The following is a 23,379-nucleotide window of genomic DNA, read 5'->3' as shown; positions in this document are numbered from 1 at the left end:
TGAAAAGAAGATGATTAGAAGCTCTCTTTCGGACGATGAAGCGATTAAATACAGAGAAAAGTGTACGGTATTATGTTGCCACTCAAATCTCATCTTGAGATGTTATAATATTTACGACAAGAAGACGTGGTGTATTTAACAAACGTGATTGCCAAAGTATTTAAAAGAAAACATATAGAAAATATCCCGGTGGTACGCAAATTTCCACAAGTTTTTCCCAGAAGAACTCCCTGGATTACCGCCAACCCGACAGGTCGAATTCAGAATCGATTTAATGTCTCAAGCTGGCCCTGTTTCTAAAGCACCCTACCGACTTGCACCGTCCGAGATGCAAGAATTATCCAATCAGTTACAAGAATTGTTGGATAAGATTTTATACGACCTAGTTAGTCACCATGGGGTGCACCAGTTTTAATTGGGAAATGAAGGACGGAAGTGTTAGGATATGTGTTGATTAGGGAGAATTGAATAAAGTGACGATCAAGAATAGGTATTCACTTCTTCGAAGCAAATGATCTGTTTAACCAACTGCAAAGGGCGATTTATCTTTAGAAAATTGATCTTATATATAGTTATCACCAAATGAAAAATCCAAGAGGAGGACGTTGCAGCAACAGCGTGGCGGACTCGCTACGGCCATTATGAATTCTTATTCATGCCGTTCGGGTTAACAAATGCGCAGGCAGTATTCATGGAACTCATGAATCGAGTCTGTAAACCTTACTTTGACAAATTTGTCATAGCATTCATTGATGATATTTTGATATATTCGCAACGTAAAGAAGAGCACGAACGACGATTAAGGAAAATTGTGGAAGTGTTAAAACAAGAAGAGCTATACGCGAAGTTTTCAAAATGTGATTTTGAATAAAGAAGGCATAATCCCTTGGTCATGTTGTAAAGCAACAAAAATTTCACAAAGATCCAAATAAGATAGAAACCATTAAAATTGTGCCAAGCGCCGATTTTAAGTCTCCCCGATGGAGACGATGGTTTTGTCGCGTATTGTGACGCATCGCGTAAAGGGTTAGGATGCGTGTTGCCGCAGTATATTAAAGTTATAGCCTATGCTTCCCGACAGTTAAAAGTACACGAGTAAAATTACACTACTCACGACTTAGAACTGGGAGCGGTTATCTACGCACTTAAAATGTGGAGACATTGTCTCTACGATACGAAGTGCACCATCTTCACCGATCATAAAAGTTTGCAGCACATATTTGATCAGAAGGAACTGAATATGAGGCAACGAAGATGGGTCGAGTTGTTAAGCGATTATGACTGTGACATCCGTTATCACCCTGGCAAGGCTAACGTCGTAGCCGATGCCTTGAGTAAGAAAGATCGGGTTAAGCCATTGCGAGTGCAAGTGCTGGGGATGATAGTCCAGTCAAACCTTCGAACCTGATTCGAGTCGCTCAACGTGAGGCGTTGAAAGATGAACAATTGGAAAAGAATGAATCTTACGGCAATGAGGAGAATTTCGAACAGCGCGTGGACTAAATTCTCTACTTCAAAAATCGGGTTTGGATCCCGACCCTCCATGACCTTCATGAATTAATCATTGACGAAGCGCATAGATCGAAATAATCCATACATCCGGGATCGGATTTGACTATTGATGATACGGATATCTGAAAGGATTTTTATTAATGGTCGAGTTTGGAGAAAGATATGGTTACGTGTGTTGGTGAATATTGAGTTATGCAAGAGATAAGGCTGCACACCGAAAACCCTAGGGAACGCCACAACGACAGAAAATTCGCCAATGATAGTGGGAATAAATTACAATGAATTCTTGCCTAAATTCCCGATGGTGAAATGGTATCTCGTCGTGGAGTGCCATTTTCAATTATCTCAGATCAAAATAGTCATCATACTTCCATTATTGGAAGGCGGGGAAGGAAGCATCGAGAGCTTGAAGCTTTTTATGGGTGAAGTAATTATCACCAATTTGTTAAATTGAAAACGGGCGTCAATCAAGCCATAAGATTTGAATTGATTCGAGAAACAACCAATCGGATTTATAATATTTAAGATGAGTTGAAAGCATCGCGAGATTGGCAAAGGATTTATGCCAACGTTCAAAGGAAACCATTGTCCCAGAATAGAGGTGACAAGGCATTTTAAGGCATCACCTTAGAGAAAGGTGATATGAGGTTTGGCAAAACTGAAAATAGCTCCTTAACATATTGGGCCTCATGAGACTATCTCCATGATTGGTCACTTAGTTTATTGATTAAAGTATTCCAGGGGCTAAGTACTATACATGATATTTTGCCATGTATACGGATTGAAAAGTGCCTAAGCGATGAGGCAACGAAAGTACAAGTAATAGAGGTACTCATAGAAGACATGCTTGATATCATAACTAATTCCGTAGAGATAGTAGACGGAAAACTAAACAGTTTGGACATACCAAGCTTTATTAATTAAGATTAAGTGGAATTCACAGCGAGGACAAGATTATACTTGGTAACGCGAGGGTGAATTCTGAAGTGAAAAACCCCCCCCCCCCCCACCTTTCTCTCGAAAGGAGATAGTGGGCGTGTAAAATTTCGAGGACGAAATTTCTTAACGGGGGGAGAATGTAACGATTCCGACGAAACCAGGTATACCCTAACCGGTAGACGTTAGTTACGTCATATGTAATGTCGGGTACATGAGTTACCATGGTAATTATACGAGAAAACATGGTTCATTGTATTGATTTTACGTGAATATATAATTCACCGTATTGAATATGCGATCAAACGATCGATAGTTATTGAAACCCGAATGAACCGAGGGTTCAATTATAGACGAGATATATGATATTTAGTGATGTTACGAAGTATTAAAGCTTCGGGATAAGTGGATTAAAGCACAGAAAAAGGATTTCGATTTAATAGTACGTCGGTACGTTAAACGAAACCTTTAATACCAAACCGAGCAAGAGACGATCGATCAAGACGAAAAAGATGCACAATTATTAATACTATGATGTTTTAAGTTAATAAATGTCATGGTTTAAGTTTTAAATCGGTTTTATATATATTTCATTTTTTAAGCCGAAAAACGACCGTTTTAGCTTCGTTTTAAGCCGAATTAAACGTTTAACCGAAAAACGAACTGAACCAGATTATCCAAAACATTATCCGGATTACGAGAATCCAAATATGTGGCTTAAAATGAAGTTGTGGGTCCCACCCCACCCATCCAAAATTCCGATCGGACCATTAAGTCCACAATCCCATTTTTATTTTCTTTTCTCATCATCCATTCAACAATCCTTCATCTCTCTCAACTTTAACATCCAAAAATCCGGAACTTGAGCAAGAAAACCGAGGTAAAAATCGTGTTATATACGTGTTCATCTTCGTTTCTTGAGTTTGTTTGCAAGAAAATGAGGTTTCAAAGATGAAAACCGATTCTTGCATGATCAAGTGATGTATACGGGTTATACAAGGGATCTTGGTCCAAGAAAGGAGTTAAACGAACCAAAACGAATTTTTACGGTTTAAATATTTGTTTTTGAATCATAACCGAAACCATGAAAGAAATGGCTTGATCGTGAGTGTAACTTGCTTGGTATTGTGGTATGTTGTTTGTAGGCTCTGTGTTTAGTGGTAGATAAGGCGGAAAGACGAGTTTGTAGCTTGTAGTGGCGGAAAACGAAAGGTATATTCGGTTTATGTTGGTGTATGTGTTTTTGGACAGATTGTTGGTCGTTTAGAGTTAGGTCATGAAATTTTACAGAGGTGTTAAACACATGAAAATATGAGTTCTGTGAATTTTTGGTAATTTTTGGATAAAGGATGAATATTTGGTGAATTTAATGCTCGGTTTTGGCCAAAAATGGTGAAAAATAGTTAAATATCATGAAAAAATTCTGGAAAATTGCAGATAAGCTTTTCATATCATGTATAAGTCACACACAAAATTTGAGGTCTGTTGGAGAAGTCTAAGTAGGCTTTTCGGTTAAACGAGTTCTAGGGATTTCTAGCTCGGTTTTAGTAAAAAGGGCATGTAAAAGAATATTTTGGTTCTGGAAAAATTACAGGGGACTATGTGGATGGCAGGGGACATCCAGGAAAAATTTGGGATTTTTCTAAGATCGTTTGGTATTTACGACATATTTAGTGTTTAAATGGTGTTTAAAAATAGATAAATAAATTTTAAATATAGAAATTAATTCTGGAAATATTTTTATAAATTTCCCCATGGTCAAAATGTTATTTGTACAAAATTTCCAGGTCCGAGGTTAAACGGATAATTATTTGTGCTAATTATCAAACTTTTAAAGTTAAAACGCGTAAACCGGTGAAGTTCGCTTAAGCGAGCTGACTGGTGTATAAAAACCCTAAAAATGGACTATTTTCATATAATTCAGTTAAACAAGTAAAAATGAATCATCCGAAAATAATTCGGATGATTTGGGTATTTTTAACCGATTTAACAGTTTCCGGTACGCCAAAGACGGAAACGGGTCCCGCGGTCAATCGGGGGCTTCTAAACCGAGTACTAATTTCACCACTTTAATTAAATTATCAGCCAACAACTATTTTCGGGTCGTGTGTGACCAAACTCATTTTGAAACATAAAATTGGATAACCGTGCTAGGCACGCAAAACTGGGAAAACAAGCTATTAGAAGATTTGACCGTTGAACTCTAAACGACATCACAATCTGAATCCGGAAAAGTGTTTCTGGGTTAACCTTGCCCCCAGAACGGGTACAGTGCTGGGTTAACAGTGTCCGCAGATGTACCGGTTAACCTGGTTAAAGTTATATTAATAATGAGTGTATAGTAACGATCGTATGGATCATATTACAGATTGGACGTGTTAACTGATAATGATTGTTGCTACCTGCTTGCATGTGCTAAGGCGAGTTTCACGAGCCCCTTTTTTTTTTGAATTGTTTCAAATGTTTTCCCGGGGCGGAAGCATGTTACTACTGAAATATTTAAGTACATACTGAACGCATGGATTTGCGTGAATTTTACTGAACGCATGGATTTGCGTGGATTTATATATATTGTTTATTGTACGGGAATCGTACGGAAATGTACCAAGATGGTAATTGTCTGAGTTGTTAATATTGTAAGGTCCCGCAACAGTGTTCTGGGTTAACAGTGTCCCCAGATGTCATTGGAAGTGTTCTGGGTTAACAGTGTCCCCAGAGATTATTGGAAGTGTTCTGGGTTAACAGTGTCCCCAGAGATTGTTGAAAGTGTTCTGGGTTAACAGTGTCCCCAGAGGTTATTGGAAGTATTCTAGGTTAACAGAGGTTTCACTTGTGGGCTCAGCATAATTACATCGATAATATTATATTTTGATATTGATATATCATGGTTTACAAAAATTGTGAAACTCACCAACTATTCGTAGTTGACCCGTTTTCTCACATGCTTTTCAGGTACAATTTAGATGAAGTGATTGCTTACGTGCTAAGTGCTTGATGTGTGTAAGATTTGTGTGCGGGATGTTAGGATACATTATAACAGATAGAATTATGAATCGTACTGTATGATGTGTGTATCACCTAGACGGTAATGAAAGATGAGATAATGTAATTTTGAAGTATATTAATGCATTCAGTTTTCTTTATAAACAATGTGGTTGATATCAGAGGTGTCTGTCGCATCCCGTTTACGTTTCCGCTGCGGTTGCGGGGTGTTACAATAACGAAACCAGTTATAGTTACCGTTAATAAGAATACATTAATGACACATTGCTATAAGGGGTTGCCAAATAGACTAGGATTTATAGTTACCGTTAATAAGAATACATTAACGACACCTTGCTATAAGGGGTTGCCAACACTACAACAAAAAAAGTTTTTTAGGACCTTTTGTGTGGAACGCTTGTAAAATAGGGTCCTAAAATCTATTTAATAGGACAAATGATCATTTGGGGTCCTTTTACAATACACGCTACAGAACCGGTGTCCTAAAAAGTTATTTAATAGGATGGATGATTCTTTGGGGTCGTATTATCATATAACTTAATAAGACACCTAAAATGTATAAGACATGTAGTTGTTGGTGTCCCATTATGTGGTAATGTTATAAGACACTTTGTCACTGGAGGTCTTATTATAACATAAGTTAATATGACACTTTGTATTTAAGTCATAAATGTTTGGTGTTATAGGATTCTTTCTAGTCGAAGTCATATAAGAACATAACTTAATAGGACATTTTACACTATGGTCTTATAACTTTAACCTTTATAAGACGCATAATCATTGTGGTGTTATTATAATACATCGTAATAGGGCATTTGATATTTTAGTCATAAAACATCTGGTTTATAAGACGTTTATTCGCTAGAGTTTTATTATAACATAACTTAATAGGACACTTGACACTTGAGTCTTATAACTTTAACCTTTATAAGACGCTTAATCATTGTGGTGTTATTATTTAACCCTCGTTCTTAATCTGATGAATCACACTTACGTATCTGGATTCGTGATAAAGTATTCTTGATATCCAACAATTTGACCAAAATGTGTACGAGTCAAGACTGGTTGTTCTAAAAATGATATAAACAAAAAAGAAAAAAAAATTAACTAGAACAATAAACACATTATAATCACAATCATGCTTCATCAAAATGATTATCCAGAAGCTAATCGAAGATTCAAACTGAGTGTGACAAAAAACATGGTACTAACCTAACCTGACAATTTTAGGCCCGATTTCCCTCGTAACCTGAGCCAGTTCTCATGATGAAGCATGATATGATATCATTGCAATTGCTTGATTTTTTTAAGCCTATAACACCACAAAGTCAATAAAGGCTTGATTTTTGTTTGACCCAACAATTACAAGTTAACGGGATTAACTATCTAAGATGTTTATGGAACTTAAACGAACATTTTATGTGTCAAAAATAAAACCAAAATCAGTAATGAATAGAGTCATAGAGTTTAGTGGGAATATGATTTAAGTTGGAGGGAGTTTAAGAAAGGAGGGAAAAAGTCTTAAAATTGAAAGATTTATGGTGGGAAATCAATTAACTTGAGAGGGAAGTTTATTAATTATATTGAATGTTTTATTTCAGATTAAGAAATAATCATAATATTTAGTTTTTTCTTTCTTGAACGACAAACTAAGTAACGCCGGGTACTCTTGTATATAAAATTATCACAATAAAAAATACAGATCCCTATAATCTAAAATTAAAACGTATATAATTAATATTTCTATTTTTTAATATTATAAAATTAAGTGTTGTACGTATAATAAAGAAATAAAATATAGTGTAAGTTATATATGTACAAAATTTTACTGTACGCAAACTTTCTGCTTGTAATTTACCAAATCTAACTATGACTAATATCTACTAGGTTTAGCCAGTCGTCGTAATATGACATAACTGTCACGATGGCTCTTAATTTGTTATATTGAAAATACAAATCATAATTTATCTTAATAAGTCATAATGTGTACATAAATCACTATGGATAACATGGTTCACTTATCGTGAATTTGGCTAAGTTGTTGAAAGAGAAAAATAAATTAACCGAGTTAGCCAAGTATGACCAACATTTACTTTGGTTGACATAATGATGCATCGTGTTGTTAGTCAGGATTGTGAATGGTGGATTTGTTAGCTTTTGATCAAACGGGTCTATTAACGGTCAAATACGATTTGTTAGGTTTATTGTTGGTCAACTACAGTTGGTTGAGGTCACCATTGGTTAATTTGAAAAAAAGATGGTCAATTGGTGTCATTGATGGTCAACGGTGGTGAAGTGGTCGTAATAATGGTCAATTAGAATCATTGATAGCTAATTATCATTAACAGGGATCGTTTATGATGAATTAGTTCATTTTTATCAAATAAGATCATCATTGTTGAACTAGAGTTAACGATAACAAGTTAGAGTTATTAATCACTGTTTTGTGTGATTACTAATTAAACAGGTTTATTAATAGTCAAGTAGGACCAATTATGTACGAGTATGCTTAGTTAGACCCGTAAGGGTGTGTGTAGTGGGCAATAAATTATTTGGGACGAGAATACCACCCTGGGAGACAAATGGACGATTTTTTTTGGGGGGGGAGGCATGCGGTTGTCACCATGTGTGTTATTGTTTTATTATTATGATATGTTTTTATGTGATATATATATATATATATATATAGAGGATCATGAGAGAACTCCATTTTATTAAGAGAACTAGAGAACTAATAATGAAGTATTTTTAATTTAATTAAAAAAAAATTAAATTTTTTTTCTTTCATCCTTCTTATATGTTGTTATTCTTCATCATAAAAAAATAAAAATAAAAATAAAATAAAAAAAATTAACGAGTAATGCATATATGCAATACACCGATTTTTTTATAATGCATATGTGCAATAGTGTGTATTTTGATATTTGAAATAGTGTTGAAGGGAGAGGATCATGAGAGAACTCCATTTTATGGAGAGAACTAGAGAACTAATAATGAAGTATTTTAAATTTAATTAAAAAAAATAAATTTGTTTTCTTTCATCCTTCTTATATGTTGTTATTCTTCACCATAAAAAAATAAAAATAAAAATAAAATAAAAAAAATTAACGAGTAATGCATATATGCAATACACCGATTTTTTTATAATGCATATGTGCAATAGTTTGCATTTTGATATTTGAAATAGTGTTGAAGGGAGAGGATCATGAGAGAACTCCATTTTATGGAGAGAACTAGAGAACTAATAATGAAGTATTTTTAATTTAATTAAAAAAAATATTTTTTAAATTTTTTTTCTTTCATCCTTCTTATATGTTGTTATTCTTCATCAAAAAAAAAATTAACGAGTAATGCATATATGCAATACACCGACTTTTTTATAATGCATATGTGCAATAGTGTGCATTTTGATATTTGAAATAATGTTGAATAACATATATATAGTTGTTTGTATTGTTTATTTGCAATAGTGTTATATTATATACAAAAATTAAAAAAATCGATATAGTGCATATGTGCATTAGTGTTGTATTACATATATGCGATAATGTGTTTTGCATATAAATGTTAGTGTCGTATTTGTATATATTCAATAGTGTGTATTGCAAAATGCAATTGTGTTGTATTATATGCAATAAAACACTATTGTATATATGCAATATGCATAAGTGCATATATGCACTACAGTACTACACCGACAAGTTTTTTTTTAGTATCAATATCATCTTATTATAATGAGAAAAGAAAAAAAATCACAAAATAATTTTTTATAAAATAGTTAAAAATAATTCTTTAATAGTTATCTAGTTCTCTCTTTAAGAGGAGTTCTCTTTATATCTTACCCCTATATATATATATATATATATATATATATATATATGGCAACCACACCACTACACCCCAAAAACAAAAAACCCACCATTCATTAACTTGGCGCCACGTGTCGCAATTCGTCCCAATTTGTAGCCCCTTCACAACACATAGCCTAACACCTGAAAAACATGTTATTTTTTTTCTTTATGTACCGCTCACCACCCAGGTACAAAAATAAGTGTTTTTTTGTCTATCTTTTGAATTATGTTTTATGCAAGTTATAATAGGAAGATATGTAATTCGTTATGATAATTACACAACCACCATTGTGTGTTGTGTACCATCACTTAGGGTTGTTTAAATGGAGATATACTTAAAGCTTTCAATAAATTCCATTTGCTATGCTACGTTTGGTTCACCCACATCCACATAAGTACAGTCAATTCGGATAATACCCCCCAAACCCTAATTAAAGATGCTTCCGTTCATTGGATTAGCCCTGCCGCCGCTTAGAATCAACCTACGAATTCAATTCTCGATTTCAAGGCAAGTTATCATCACACATGTGCCTACCTCACGATTCTGTTCAGCCAGAGGTGAGGGTCTGGTAAACCCTAGTTTGTTTGACCAATGATAATGGGTTTAGCTAATTATTACAATACATTATCAAAAGTCTGAATGTACAATAAGACTAAGATACAGATCCTCCGTTTTGTTAGTTTATACTTGAAAACTTTTGACTACTGTTAAATTGATGTGCAGTTGTCATATGAACTGTTAGTTGAATTTGGAAACTGAATCATACTCATCAATTTATGTCATTAGCTATTTAAAGTCGATTATTTTCTGAACTAATTTCAATATGTTACTACCCGTTTACGATTTATCGAACCATGATCCTAGCCTTCCATCTTAGCTTGCTAATGGAAAACACAATTAAGAAGATGACATACCAGTTGTTTGATGTACGTTTCATGTGATAGAAACATAAATTATGTTTCATATATGTTAGTTCATAACACTATGTGTACGTGTGTGTGTGTATATATATATATGCATATGATTGTTGTTATTAAATTAAAACTAATTTTGTTATTCACCCCACTACACACTAGATAAGAACTCAACTTTTTCATAAATTATATAATTCATAACTTGGTTCAATAAACAAATGACTTATTCATAAATTAACTGAATTCGAATAACAATATAATAAATTGCACTGACTTCACGATTTTGTAACCTCTCATAAGTCTCCACATGTCTTCATTTAGTCTCCCCTTTATGCACTGTAATGCTACAACCATTGAACTTTTTTTATTTGCAGGCTATACAGGGAACATAGAATGGGTAGAAGAAGACCTTTTTATGGGCTGCATGTGAGACGCATGTTGAGAAATTAAAATAAAGGTACTTCAATCCTCAAAATTAGTTAGATTAATCAAGAATCAGTATTTTAGTTCATAACACGATGATGGAAAACTTAAATTAAGCGAGTCAAAGTGTTAATGTCTTCAACATTGATGTTTACAAAAGAGAAATGATTATTTAAACTCAGCCACCATAATGATCTTTTTGCCATAGTTATAAGTTATAAGAAAGTGTATTAAAATGGTTTTAAGTTTTTTTTAACAAGCTATTTACTAATGTGGTCTTGCTTATTGGTTACTTGACAATTAATCTTTAAATTTTTGTTTACATTGCCGTTAAAGGTAACGTGTTAGTTTTTTTTTTGTCTAATTGTTAAGTGTTTGGGCCCTTTTCTTTTTATATTTTACTTTTGAGTTAAGAACAATGACTTAAAAAAGTAACTTTTAGTTTTTTTGAGAATTGATACTAATGCTTGTTTATATGGTTTATAATATAGTTAGTGTATATATATATATATCCAATTAATAAAAAAACACTAATTTTGGATAAGGTTTGTGATGGGGGCTAGGTGATTTTGGAAAATCTTGTGATGTGGATAGTGCATATGTGTTGTTTGATGAAATGCCCGAAGAAGATTCTTACAATTTAGGTGTTACATTGTCGCTGTGATTTCTCAACAATTTAAATTGATTGCTAATAAATCGTATATATTGAAGACCACAAGATAAAAGTATGCAAGGCCAAAGCTCCACAAGACAAATGAATGATTATGAAAAGAGTAGAAGGTTGAGGGTTCAAGAGAACCAAAAAAAATTACAAGCTATGGGATTGAAAAATATTGTTAAGTCTTCGACAAGTCTAGCAGAGAGTGACAAAACAAAGAAAAAGAAAAAGAAATAAGTGGATACTTGTGAGCAAGATGTAGAGTATATGCCTAGTTCTGACTTTGATGTTTATTTTTCATATTATTTTTTCTATAAAATGTTAGTCTGCTAGTGTAAAACCTTTTTTTTTTGTGAAATGATTTTTGCACTATAATGACTTGAGTTTAATAACTGTTTTTTGAAATCTAAAATCCAGGTCGGAGATGAAGTTTTCCTCAAAAGCATTTTAAACTCTACTGAGACTGTAGCAAGAGGATGGGTGAAGAGCTTGGACCCAAATGAGCTAGTTGGTGGTACATAGATTGGAACAAACTGGTGTGAGGTAAATGTTCAAGTACCAATAAAAATAGATGAAAATTTGGTGAGACCATATGGGTTATATTCCACAATTCAAGATTGTATCGGTGCATCCATCGCATGGCCTTGTCCATTCATCTCGGTATGTATTTGTTAAACTTGGGATACGAGTAATTTATTAATATGGAGCTTAATGCTTATACATTGATGGTTTATTTGTAGATAGTCCGTGAGGATTGAGGACGCATGATGACTCGGGATTTTATGGTGCTTGTTTCTTTTATTGCTTTTAATTTCTTTGTTGAATGTTACAAGAGTTTATATTGGATAATGTTATAACTTATTTATGTTTAGTGTTTTTATTATGAATAAGCTTATTTAATATAATGAAGTTTTATTTCTTTCAATAGTGACGTTATACATAATAACTATTAGGATTATATATGTTGATGGTCTTTTTATTGTTTAATAAGAACCATTATTTAGATGTTTATAACCGTATCGTAAAATTGTGTGTGTGGACTTTTAAAAAATGGTTGTATAATATGATTTGTTAGAACTACACATGTTTGTCCTATTAAACATTAGAATATTATAAAAGTGTCCTAAAATGTTTTTTAGGACGCTATTTAAGTTGTTCATAGACATTTACGCGACCATAAAATTTAGTTTCATAATCTTGTTTGGGATATTATGACCATTTTCTTGGTAATATAATGTTCCATCATAAGGGTCCTATAAATTAAATTTTAAGGACGCTTGTATGTGTATTAAAAGATTAAAGGTAGGTAAGAACATGTTAAAACACTGTAAAAGTGTCATAATATGTTTTTATTGGGACGCTTTTTGGATTGTTAATGGATATATTAAGCGACCATAAAATTGGTTTCATAATCTTATTTGGGATATCAGGACGCTTTTTGAGTTTCGAGACTTATTACGACCCCTTTACATGAAACGCTTTTTTCGTTGGTCATATTAAATGAAAGGTCCTATAAAATAGCATTTTAGGACGCTTTTGTGAGTACTAAAAAGCCCTTTTTGTTGTAGTGAAAATAGACAAGGATTTATAGTTCAACCAACAAAAAGCGGTAAACACATAAACATATAAACATGTACGCATAGAACACCAAATCGAGCATTTACTCAAGTAAAGTTTACAATAACGTTTGTGGTTTAAGACTCAAGTATAAATCATTTAATTTGAATAAGTATGAAATGTCACCCCAAAACAAAAGATGAAAAACGGGGTATGAAAGTACTCACATTCAAGTATAAAACTTGGTCGGTAAAAGGCGGGAAACGGAAGGACGAGTCTAGCAAGCAAAGCCTAAATATAAGTAAAAGCCTTGAATTAGAAAGGTTGTTTTTAGAAAAGCTTTAAAATAAAAGATAAGAAATGTAAATAATTAAAGTTTATGGTTTAAAATGTAACTATCTAAGAAATTATAATAATAATCCTTTAAAAATGTAAGTTTGCTCGAAACCGGGTTAAACTATCTAACTTTAATATTTACTCAACCTATGTTAAGTAATAAGGTGGGTAAAAATGCAAGAATGCAACTCTCTTTAGAATATAGATACTAAAAAGGGTTTTAACGAGTGTTCGGGTGGTTGGTTCGGGTCTTGATAATTGGTCAATCCCAAAGTCAACTTTCCGGAATAATAAATGTTATGAGATAACTCAATAAAATCTAATAATACTTAACCAAGTATGTAGTTCTATTGTTTTAGAACTAACAACGTACCTTAAGCGAGTGTTCGGTTTTGTCGGTTCAACTTTGTTATAAGATCAAGTTGGATTCAACATTCCAAGTACTTAAATAAAATATTTAAAATCAGTTTGTAAAGTATTTTTAAATAAATATACAAGTCTTGATAGCTAAAAACACACTTGTCTTAAGCGAGTGAAGATCGGCTTAGTTTGGTTTGGTTCGGTTTTCATCTCACAATAAGTTCATAGATGGTTTCCACATGCCCAGATATCAAAGAACTTTTATAATAACTTATAAATGATGAAAATTAAGTTTTACAACCAAAAAGTTAACAATAATGTCTTTAAACGGAAGTTCGGTTTTCGGTTCGGATCTAGTTTCGGGTTAAGACCGAGGTTAGAATCTAAAAACCCATAACCATAGAACTTATAATAATGATTTTTATAAACTTAAATCCAACATAAATCATGTTTAAATAATTATTTAACAAAACTAGTAAACAAAGTTCGGTTTACGGTTTGGAGCTATTTACGGTTAAACCGAGGCTAGTCTCTTCAAACCCATAACCATGGAACTTGATAAATAAGCAAGATAAGTATAAGTTAAGCATGGTTAGTAAGCAATAATAAATTTAGATTGTTAGGTGCGGAAAATATATAACAAAGACCACGAAAGGCCTCCATGTAGCCTTGCCTTACGAGGCCTAAAACTTAACCAACCGGGGCCAGATAAGTAACAACCAAAGGTAACAAGGGGTGTATATTATATATATGTTGTGCCATATTATTCAAATATTAATTAAGAGTTAGTAAACTAATAAAAATGAAGAACTAACTTAGTTTGACTTTGGAAGTCAAACTTGACATAAAATGAAAAACAACCTTGAATGTTTCTTGAATTTGAATGAGGAAAGAGTTTATTGGCAAGGATTTATGTGGGAAAGGGTTGGGTATTTATAGGACAAGCTTAAGTAGGTTAAACAAGAGGTTTATTGGTTAAAACTCGGATTTAATGGTCAATAAAACAAGCAAGGAGACCAAGAAAACATTTCTGTCTACAGGTGGCCGCGCCACTTGACCTCAAGAAGCTCCCTCGTCGCGCGGCGCGACAGGGTGGGGCTGATGGTATTTTTCAGACTTTCAAAAATGACATTCCCCCCCCCCCCCCGAAGTTTGTTTTAAGTGATTTTAACGTGTTTTAAGGCCCGAAAAGGATGTTTTCAAGACCCAACAAGTGTAAAACAATATTGTAACATCAAAACCATCATTTTGATTATATCATAAGTTTCGGTTTACAAAACAGGTCGGGTTACATGATAAACGGATCATAAACGAATAGAAGCGAGTACAAACGGGATCCGATTTTGACGAATGTCACATTCTTCATCAAATCTATGGCAGATATATTATCCACATGTAACGTCACCACCTTTTTTTCATGCCCGGTCAACTCGCTTAACAATCCCCTAACCATATAGCTTGACAAGCCACGGTTGCTGCTGCTGCCATATACTCATATTCACATGATGACACGGCTACGGTTTGTTGTTTTTGTGAGAGCCATGATATCAATGCACCACTATAATAAAACGTCATTCCGGTGGTACCTCGTCCGTCTGACTGATCCATACCGTAACTACTATCACAAAAACCAACCAACTCTCTACTATCGCATCCATACGTTAAACCATATCCACTCATTCCATGTACGTATCGTAATATATACTTTAAAATTTGCATATGGGATTGTTTCCGTTCTTGCATGAACCTACTACCAACTGCAACTGAGTAACTCAAATCGGGCCTCGTGTATGTTAAATACCTTAAGCTACCGATTATTCTTCGATATTCAGTTGCATCAACGGGTTCTCCTTCTTCTTCATCTTTCGTCACTTGCAACCGATGTTCCATAGGAAATCGAGTCGGATTGCACGCTTAAACATGCACTCATAAAAATTTTATTAGCATAAGCTTCTTGTTTCAACTTTATCTCATGGTTCTTTTGTGTTACTTTGATGCCCAAATAATAAGATAGCATTCCTAGATCTTGCATCTCGAACTCATTCTTCATTTGACTTTTAAATTTCTCAATCTCGGCTTGACTCGATCCAGACACGATAAGATCATCGACGTATACACCAATAATGAGAATGTCAGTTCTCGTATTCCGCTTGTACACCGCCGGTTCTCTTGGACATTGAATAAAATCAAAACCTTTCAACGTTTTGTCGAGTTTTTCATACCAAGCTCGTGGGGCTTGACGAAGACCGTATAAAGCCTTTTGTAACTTATAAACCATACCGTGTTTTCCGGGAACTTCAAAACCATCAGGTTTCTTCACGTACACTTCTTCCTTCAATTCGCTATTTAAGAACGCCGTTTTAACGTCCAAATGGTAAACGAACCAACCTTAATATGCTGCAATTTCTAAAATCAAACGTACGGTTTCCATTCTCGCCACCGGGGCAAAAACCTCATCAAAGTCTACCATGTGCTCTTGCACGTACCCTTCGCGACTAATCTTGTTTTCTACTTTGTTATCAACCCGTCTGCATCACGTTTCGTTTTAAACACCCATTTCAAACAGATTGCCTTATGACCAACTGGTGGGTTACATAAGTCCCACGTATTGTTCGTTCGATTGAGACTAATTCAGATCTCATTGTTTCTCGTCATTTTTTTGAATTCTTTGCCTCTTCAAAGGTAGTTGGCTCTTCATCTAGGAGAAGACATTCTGCTTCACTCAACATTACATAATCTTCAAACCTTTTAGGAGGGACTGATTGACGACCAGTTCTTCGCAACTCGGTTTCAGGATTTGCTTCCGGTTGGTCTTCAAATTCAGGCTCGTTAAGGCGTATTGGGTCTTCATTTTCGGCTAAAGTTTCCTGTTGAACTTGTTCTTGGACTGACTCAATTATAAATTCAACCCATTCAGTTTCGGTTCAGACTTGAAACAAGTCGGTATGTTGAGACCAGTAAAACTTTTGACTTTCTTAGAAAGGACATCCCAGCTCACATAAATACGGTTTTGAGCCGGGTCATACAATCCATAAGCTTTTGATCCCGGTTCGGTTCCAAGATGTACAACCTCCATACTCTGATCATCTAATTTTTGTAGGTTGATTGTGGGTATATTCATGTACGTTAAGCACCCAAACACCCCAAACACTCGTAAGTGTGTTACGTTGGCCTTTTGGCCCATCAAGGCTTCATAGGGGGTTATTGTCTTAAATGCTTTAGATGTTAGCCGATTCAACACGTAAACTGAGTCTCTCACCGTTTCTCCCCATAAACTTTGTGGAAGGTCCAAAACTTTCATCATACTTCTTGTTTCATTAAGGACCGTTCGGTTTCGCCTTTTGACTACACCATTTTTTTAGGAGAGTTAGGAGCCGTAAGGTTACAGAAGCGTTCGCCAACTTTGATAGGCATAGCATTGCAAGCAAATAGAGCAGAGAGCTTACCCTTTCTTTCTATTAGAGTCGTGAACTTGTTGTAGTCGATTCATTCTTGATCACAATATTCAATGAAAATTTTTTTTGGAAACTCGCCACCTCGATCACTTCTTAGAGCTTTAACCTTAAACGAATACTCTGTAACATCACGAAAACGTCGGGTCAAAAATATCAAAGTTCAAAAAGTCCAAGGATAAAAAATGAAAAAAATTCTGAATTCGCGGTCAATCGCGATACGCGACGTACTTGGGCGCAACGCCATCGTGTATCGCGATGGCGATGTCTGACAACCAGACACGTGTCATGCCACGTGTCAACACGTGGCACACCAGCTGACACGTGTCACAACGTGGCATAAAGCTCGCCACGTGGCACCACGTCCGCCAAGTGGCACCACATGGCAAACCTACATCGTGACTCACAATAGCTACGTCGCGATACGCGACGGCTATGTCTGGGCCCATCGCGTATCGCAACGGGTCTCCTGGCCAGCTTATAAATAGAGGACTCCAACCTCATTTTTCACACACCATTTTCGCACACACTTTCTCTCTCTAACATCTCTCTAAAAATACCTCGATAAACGTGTACCGACCACCTCGTTTTCTGTGACCATAAAACCATGACATCTTACCTTGTAATCTGTACCAATAAACCAACGATAACCCGACATACCGACGTTCCGCCTCAAAGTAGGTGCCAACCTGAGATGACCCGACGACCCGCCCCGAAGTGCGTGCCGACGAGATTTGAAGACTGGTGTGCCTCGATTTGCCCGCCAAGGAGGTGTTGATCAAGATTCTCGATATACGTGCAAGCGTCGAAGTGCTGCCTGTGAGTTTATAAAATAATAAACCGAACAAGGTATGCATAATGCCCGAATAAAATATTAATAAAATAATAAAGGCTTAGACTCTAGTCAAGGGTATAGTCTATACCTCGAAAATATACAAAAGAAAATAAAGGAAAGAAATTATACAAAGAGAAAGACATAAATATTGTTATAAATTTTAAATAATAATAGAAAAAGAAAGAATAAAGAAACAAATAAAATAATCTTTTTTAATAAATAAAGATAAAAGTATTATTTAAAGATACTTTAAATAATAATAAATAAATGAAATATATATATATATATATATATATATATATATATATATATATATATAAGTATACGCTGTTGGAAAACGTGGAATTTAGAAAAGAAAAACATGTTGGACTATAGACCCGAATATGAAAATAAAAAGATATATGAGTTGAACTATAGGTTCAAACATACTATAAAAGAAAAGAAAAAGATGGAAGTAGAAAAGAGTTATAGTTGATAATATTATTTAAGTTATTATTCTTAAATAATAAGAAAATAAAAAGATACGTTTCTTAATGATGAAGAAACGTAGAAAAAGACAACAAGTTAAACTAGAGGTTTATCTTGTGAAAGAAAAGAAAAGTAAATAAGTTAAAAGAAAGAATTTTAACTTGAAAAAGAAAAGAAAGAAATAATATTTTAAACTAAAGGGTTAAAATAAAGAAAAGATGTTTTGAACTAAAGGTTCATAAAGAAATTTAAAATCGAGGTAAAGATTTTACAAAAGAGACTAGAGGTCTTAAGCCAGATTGTATATCCGACTAACAAAAAGTTATACTCGTACTATAGGTGCGAGATAACAAAGAAGAGGGAAAGACCCTCGGACAGTGTATTGAAGCTGATCCAAAAGAGAAGGCTATACTCGTACTATAGGTGCGAGATAGCAAGGGAAAGACTCTCGGATGGTGTTGAAGCCGATCCCAAAGCGAAAAGGTGAATACGCCCCCAAACTTTTAAACTTGTTTTCAAATGAGTCAAACATGATTATATGAAAATTATTTACAAGGGACTACGTGTTCCTAAAACCATTATAAATCAAAGTATAAACCTAGCCCTCAAGCTGTGGTATACGTGTGTCTGGATCCTTACATATGTGGTAGTATGCGATGGGCACATCGCACCACCTTGATCGTAGGACGCTTTCCCGCGGGAAGTACGATCATTGTGTATACTTACGGGTACTTAACTAAGTCGAACGCTGCGGTGTTTGCTGAGGTGACCTAGAGTAGAGACTTGAATTTATAAATAGGTTGTTTTAACTTTGTTATTCCTAAGCCACGATGGGCCGAGGCAGGCGTAGTCGCTAGGGGTAATAAAGTAAAAGAAAATATTTTAGCGTCAGCGTATTCACCAGCACATCGCTGACGTATTTTCTAACATTTCAGATGATTAAAGTATCATGAATCGGAGCCATTCATGGAGTGGATGTTCGTAAGGTAGAGATGGCTCAAAGTTTCAAATAAGTTAAAAATTGAAAGAAATATTTAAACGAGTTTTATAAAAATCTAAACAAAGTTTATTAATCAACCATGTGGATATTTATTATCCATGAAGTTTTCTAATAAATCAAAACATTTCATTAAGATGTACAAATTAACTAATGTTTAAATATAAATATATATATATTATATTTTATTATAAATAAAAAGTTTATAAATAAATTAATATTTCAAAATATATTTTTAAAGGACTTCCGCTGAGCTCTGATACATTTACAAAACCGGTACCAACTGTTGGTCATACGCCCAGGCCGTAAGTCGGGGTGTGACATGCTCTAACTCCACTTCCTATTTAAACTTTTTGAAAATACCCAAAGCATCATTCTTATTTTTAATAGTATAAACCCACATATACCTCGTATGATCATCTACAAAAAGCATAAAATACCGGTTTCCTTAAGGTAGGAGGTGAGATTGGTCCACATAAATCGGTGTGAATCAACTTGCATGGTCTCGTGGCATGGAACATGGCGCTTTTAGGAAATGGGTTTCCACTATGTTTGCTAGCATACATGCATCGCAAATATGCTCACAGTGAAAAGTTAGAATATCCTAGACACCACATACCATATTTTTAGACTTCATATTAGTTAATGTTTCAAAATAACATGACCAAGTCTGGCGTGCCATAGCCATCCTTGGTCTTTAAAGGAAGCTAAAAGACATAACAGGGTTCCAGTTATGAGCTCGATCTTATAAAGACAGTTTGGACTTCTTGGGACTCTCATTAGCAAGCGATCTCCTTCCTCGTATATCCACAAGTGGTCGTTTGCTATCCAAACCTTGCAGCCTTCTTCGGTTAACTAATTGATGCTCAATATGTTGCTACATAAGTCGGGTATGTAATAAACGTCATTCATAACCCGTTGCTCACCATTCTTGTAATAAAAAATTATGGAGCCTCTCCCTTTAATATTTGTTTTGGACCCATCTCCAAATTTCTCCAGATCGCTCACTCGATAATCAATTTGGGCAAAGTGGGCTTCACATCCGGTCATGTGATTAGACGCTCCATTATCTAAATACCAAATTGAATCGCTTACCGAGTTGTATGCGTAACGGATTGGATGAACCTTCTCTTGGTTTAACATAACCTGTTCTTTATCAACTTCAACCAATGCCATCATAAGAATTGGCGGCTTACCCTCAGCTAGGTTCAGATTCCCTTATTGAGTCGGTGGTCTCGGACATTCCCACGCAAAGTGACTCAAAAGATTGCAATTATAACACTGAACACCGCTTTTATCATTACCCTAATTTTGATTATTATGATCATTACCTTGATTGCCATCTCTGTCTTGGTTGTTCGTGTTCGGTTGGTTACCATCTCTTTACTTATCATAGTTCTGATTAAACCAACCCCATCCTCTACTCGAACCTCGACCATGACCTCTTCCATGGCGTCGTTGGTCATACCCGAGGAGCCAAGACCTTGAGCATAATTTTTCGGTCATGATCGGTGTCATTTCTTCCTTGATTATCGTTTTTGGCATACAATAATTTTCCCATATCGGCCAATGCTTCCTTGCCTTTGATTCTCTCTTCAAAATACTTTAACCTTTCTATAAAATCTTCAAAAACCATAGTGTTAAGATCGGCCCATTATTCGATAGTTGCTACAATAGCAATAAAACGGTCTTGAACACTATCGAGCAGTTATTTCACGAGTTCATGTTCTTTCATCGGACTACGCAAACTATTAAATTGCGAAGCGTAATACGTTATCTTTCCGACAAAGTCTTCAACAGATTCTTTTCACCCATCTTCAATTGATTAAAATCCCGCTTTAATGATCTTAAGCAAGCTTGTTGCACACGATCAACCCCGGTGAATCTGACCCGTAATGATTCCCAAATTTCCTGAGCACTAAGGGTTCTTTCCACTTGCATCAACACGTTTTCCAGTAAGGATTGAAAAATAATATCCCTAGCCATCTTGTACTTTCTCTCGTCTACGGCGTCTCTGGACACCAGCTCCCATAATTCTTGAGCATCAAAATTTGATTCCATAATTACAATCCACTTTTTGTAGTTTGTTTTTGTTAACATTGGACACTGTAATGAAGTTGAACTTGGTTCTATTGCTTGCACAACCGGTCTTTCATCCGTCATAATACCGGTCTTTGAGTTTCCGATTTGATGTGGTTAGTCACCCCACACTGTTCTTAAACTTCCCAAAGATCGTAGATCACCTACGCTCTTGATACCAGTTGTTGGAGAAACAAATTGGGTCGAATCAATGAATTACTTTCTTGAAACTTAAATACAGAAACAGAATCGAAACCTTCACGTTGCCGTGTAGAATTATTATTTGGTATGAGGAAACTTGAAGTAGATATATGGAAAATCAAATATTGTGATGATTTAACATTAACTAATCGGTAGGAACATAATATGGCTTTTAAACAACAATAAACTTAAACCTCAACTTCTCTTCTTCAAATAAATAAAAGACCCTATTTATAAACTAAATCAATATGAGTTTGACTTAAACTAGGAGACTACAAAAAATAAAATATAAATAAAAACTAAGTATTATATTTGTCTTAGCTACATAAGTAAGTAAATTTTACCTATTACAAAATTGACGGTCTCTAAACTTTAATTAATATACGAAGAATATTATATTGCTAATTAATTTAAAATAATGTAGAAGCAATGAAATTAAGATAGTCACATAAAACCACAACCCTCCCTCACCATCGTTCGTTTACCATCTTGTTGGGTTTCAACGGTGGTCAAGAACGGTTTAACAGTTTAAACCCTATTTTAATATTTGTTTCATATTTACTAATCGTATTAACAAATAAACAAGCACGGCGGAATTACGAGTAACCAAAATAATGAAATCAAAACAAGTATTCGGTTACAATCAATACGAGTACGAGATTTAAACAGCCAAACAGCTATAAAAGTAAATGACCGCATTTAAATGTACCTCGGTTACGAATAACCGATTGAGACACCGAGGAGTAAAGAACGATGCTAGGCAACACAAGATGATCGAACCCAAAATTCCAGTGGCGGCGATTCCGGTGAGCAGCAGCGGAGCAACAACAACAGCAGAAACGCATCAGCAGCACACGCAGCAGCTGCGGTGGTGGAGCTGGTGTCTGGTGGCGGCGGAGGTCCGACGACGACGGTTGTCCGGCTGGGGCAGTGGCGGCCAACGGTGGTGAGAGGTGATGGCTAGGATTTAGTGTGGAGCAAGTATGTTAACATATTATGATAATATGTGGGTATTTATAACTAGTAGATTAGGAATTGATCTACTAGTAAACCCAATGTGCTTTGAGCCCAAACACCACACTAAAACCCTTATCCACCATTAAACCTTGTTTAATTGTGTCTGCCCGGTTAACTAATTTAAGCGGCTTGCTGTTCTTTATCCCCGGTGAAACTCTCACGAGTCATAACCGAGTCGACCCGCCTTGACTTGACCCGAACCGATCCATATATCCAACAGTCTCCCACTTGGACGGTTTTTGATCAAGTAGCACAATGCTGACAGCTAGAGGTGCTCTAGCTACACATGGTTGTCCCCAACCGATTATGACATTTTTAAATTCATTAACCAAAATATCTTGGAATTCATTATTGTAAGATAATGAACTTATAGTAATCGTTGTCATCTATCCTTTCCGTATGAGACATGGATCATATCAATCTCATATAGTGTTCAATTATTTTATTCTTGATATTGAGTCAAAGTGGTCCAATCAAACACACAGTAAGTTTGGGTGAGGCCTCACACTTTACCAGTTTGAATCAACGATGGCGCCAAGATGTCTAACTGTTACATATATGTAAGAGTACAAAATCCCATCTTGATTACATACAACTCCCACTGAACTCCAGAATATTCCCATTCAATTTATTTATGACTGGCAGTTACGCAATAGAGGTTAACATGATCAAAGAATACTCTTCGGTAAACGAAAGTTCTAATTTGTATCTCAGGTCTAAGGATACTAAATGAGTATACCATTATCAATATATCTTGTGATCAAGATCCATGAAGATGA

The 23,379-nt window shown here is 35.0% G+C and overlaps 1 long non-coding RNA gene across 1 annotated transcript; it reads left to right on the top strand.

The window, feature by feature from the left end:
- Window positions 1-11,656: 11,656 nt before the first annotated feature.
- Window positions 11,657-12,219, top strand: LOC143580525 (uncharacterized). The gene is made up of 2 exons (XR_013143673.1): window positions 11,657-11,962; window positions 12,043-12,219. It is a non-coding gene; the product is annotated as an uncharacterized LOC143580525 (long non-coding RNA).
- Window positions 12,220-23,379: the final 11,160 nt, after the last annotated feature.

This window comes from Bidens hawaiensis, unplaced genomic scaffold (genome assembly GCF_021521415.1).
Source record: "Bidens hawaiensis isolate Kalapana, Puna unplaced genomic scaffold, B.hawaiensis_p1.1 tig00030512_1, whole genome shotgun sequence".
In the NCBI taxonomy this organism is placed as follows: domain Eukaryota; kingdom Viridiplantae; phylum Streptophyta; class Magnoliopsida; order Asterales; family Asteraceae; genus Bidens; species Bidens hawaiensis.
The sequence above is the reverse complement of the archived record's forward strand: the minus strand, read 5'-3'. Positions and strand labels throughout refer to the sequence as shown.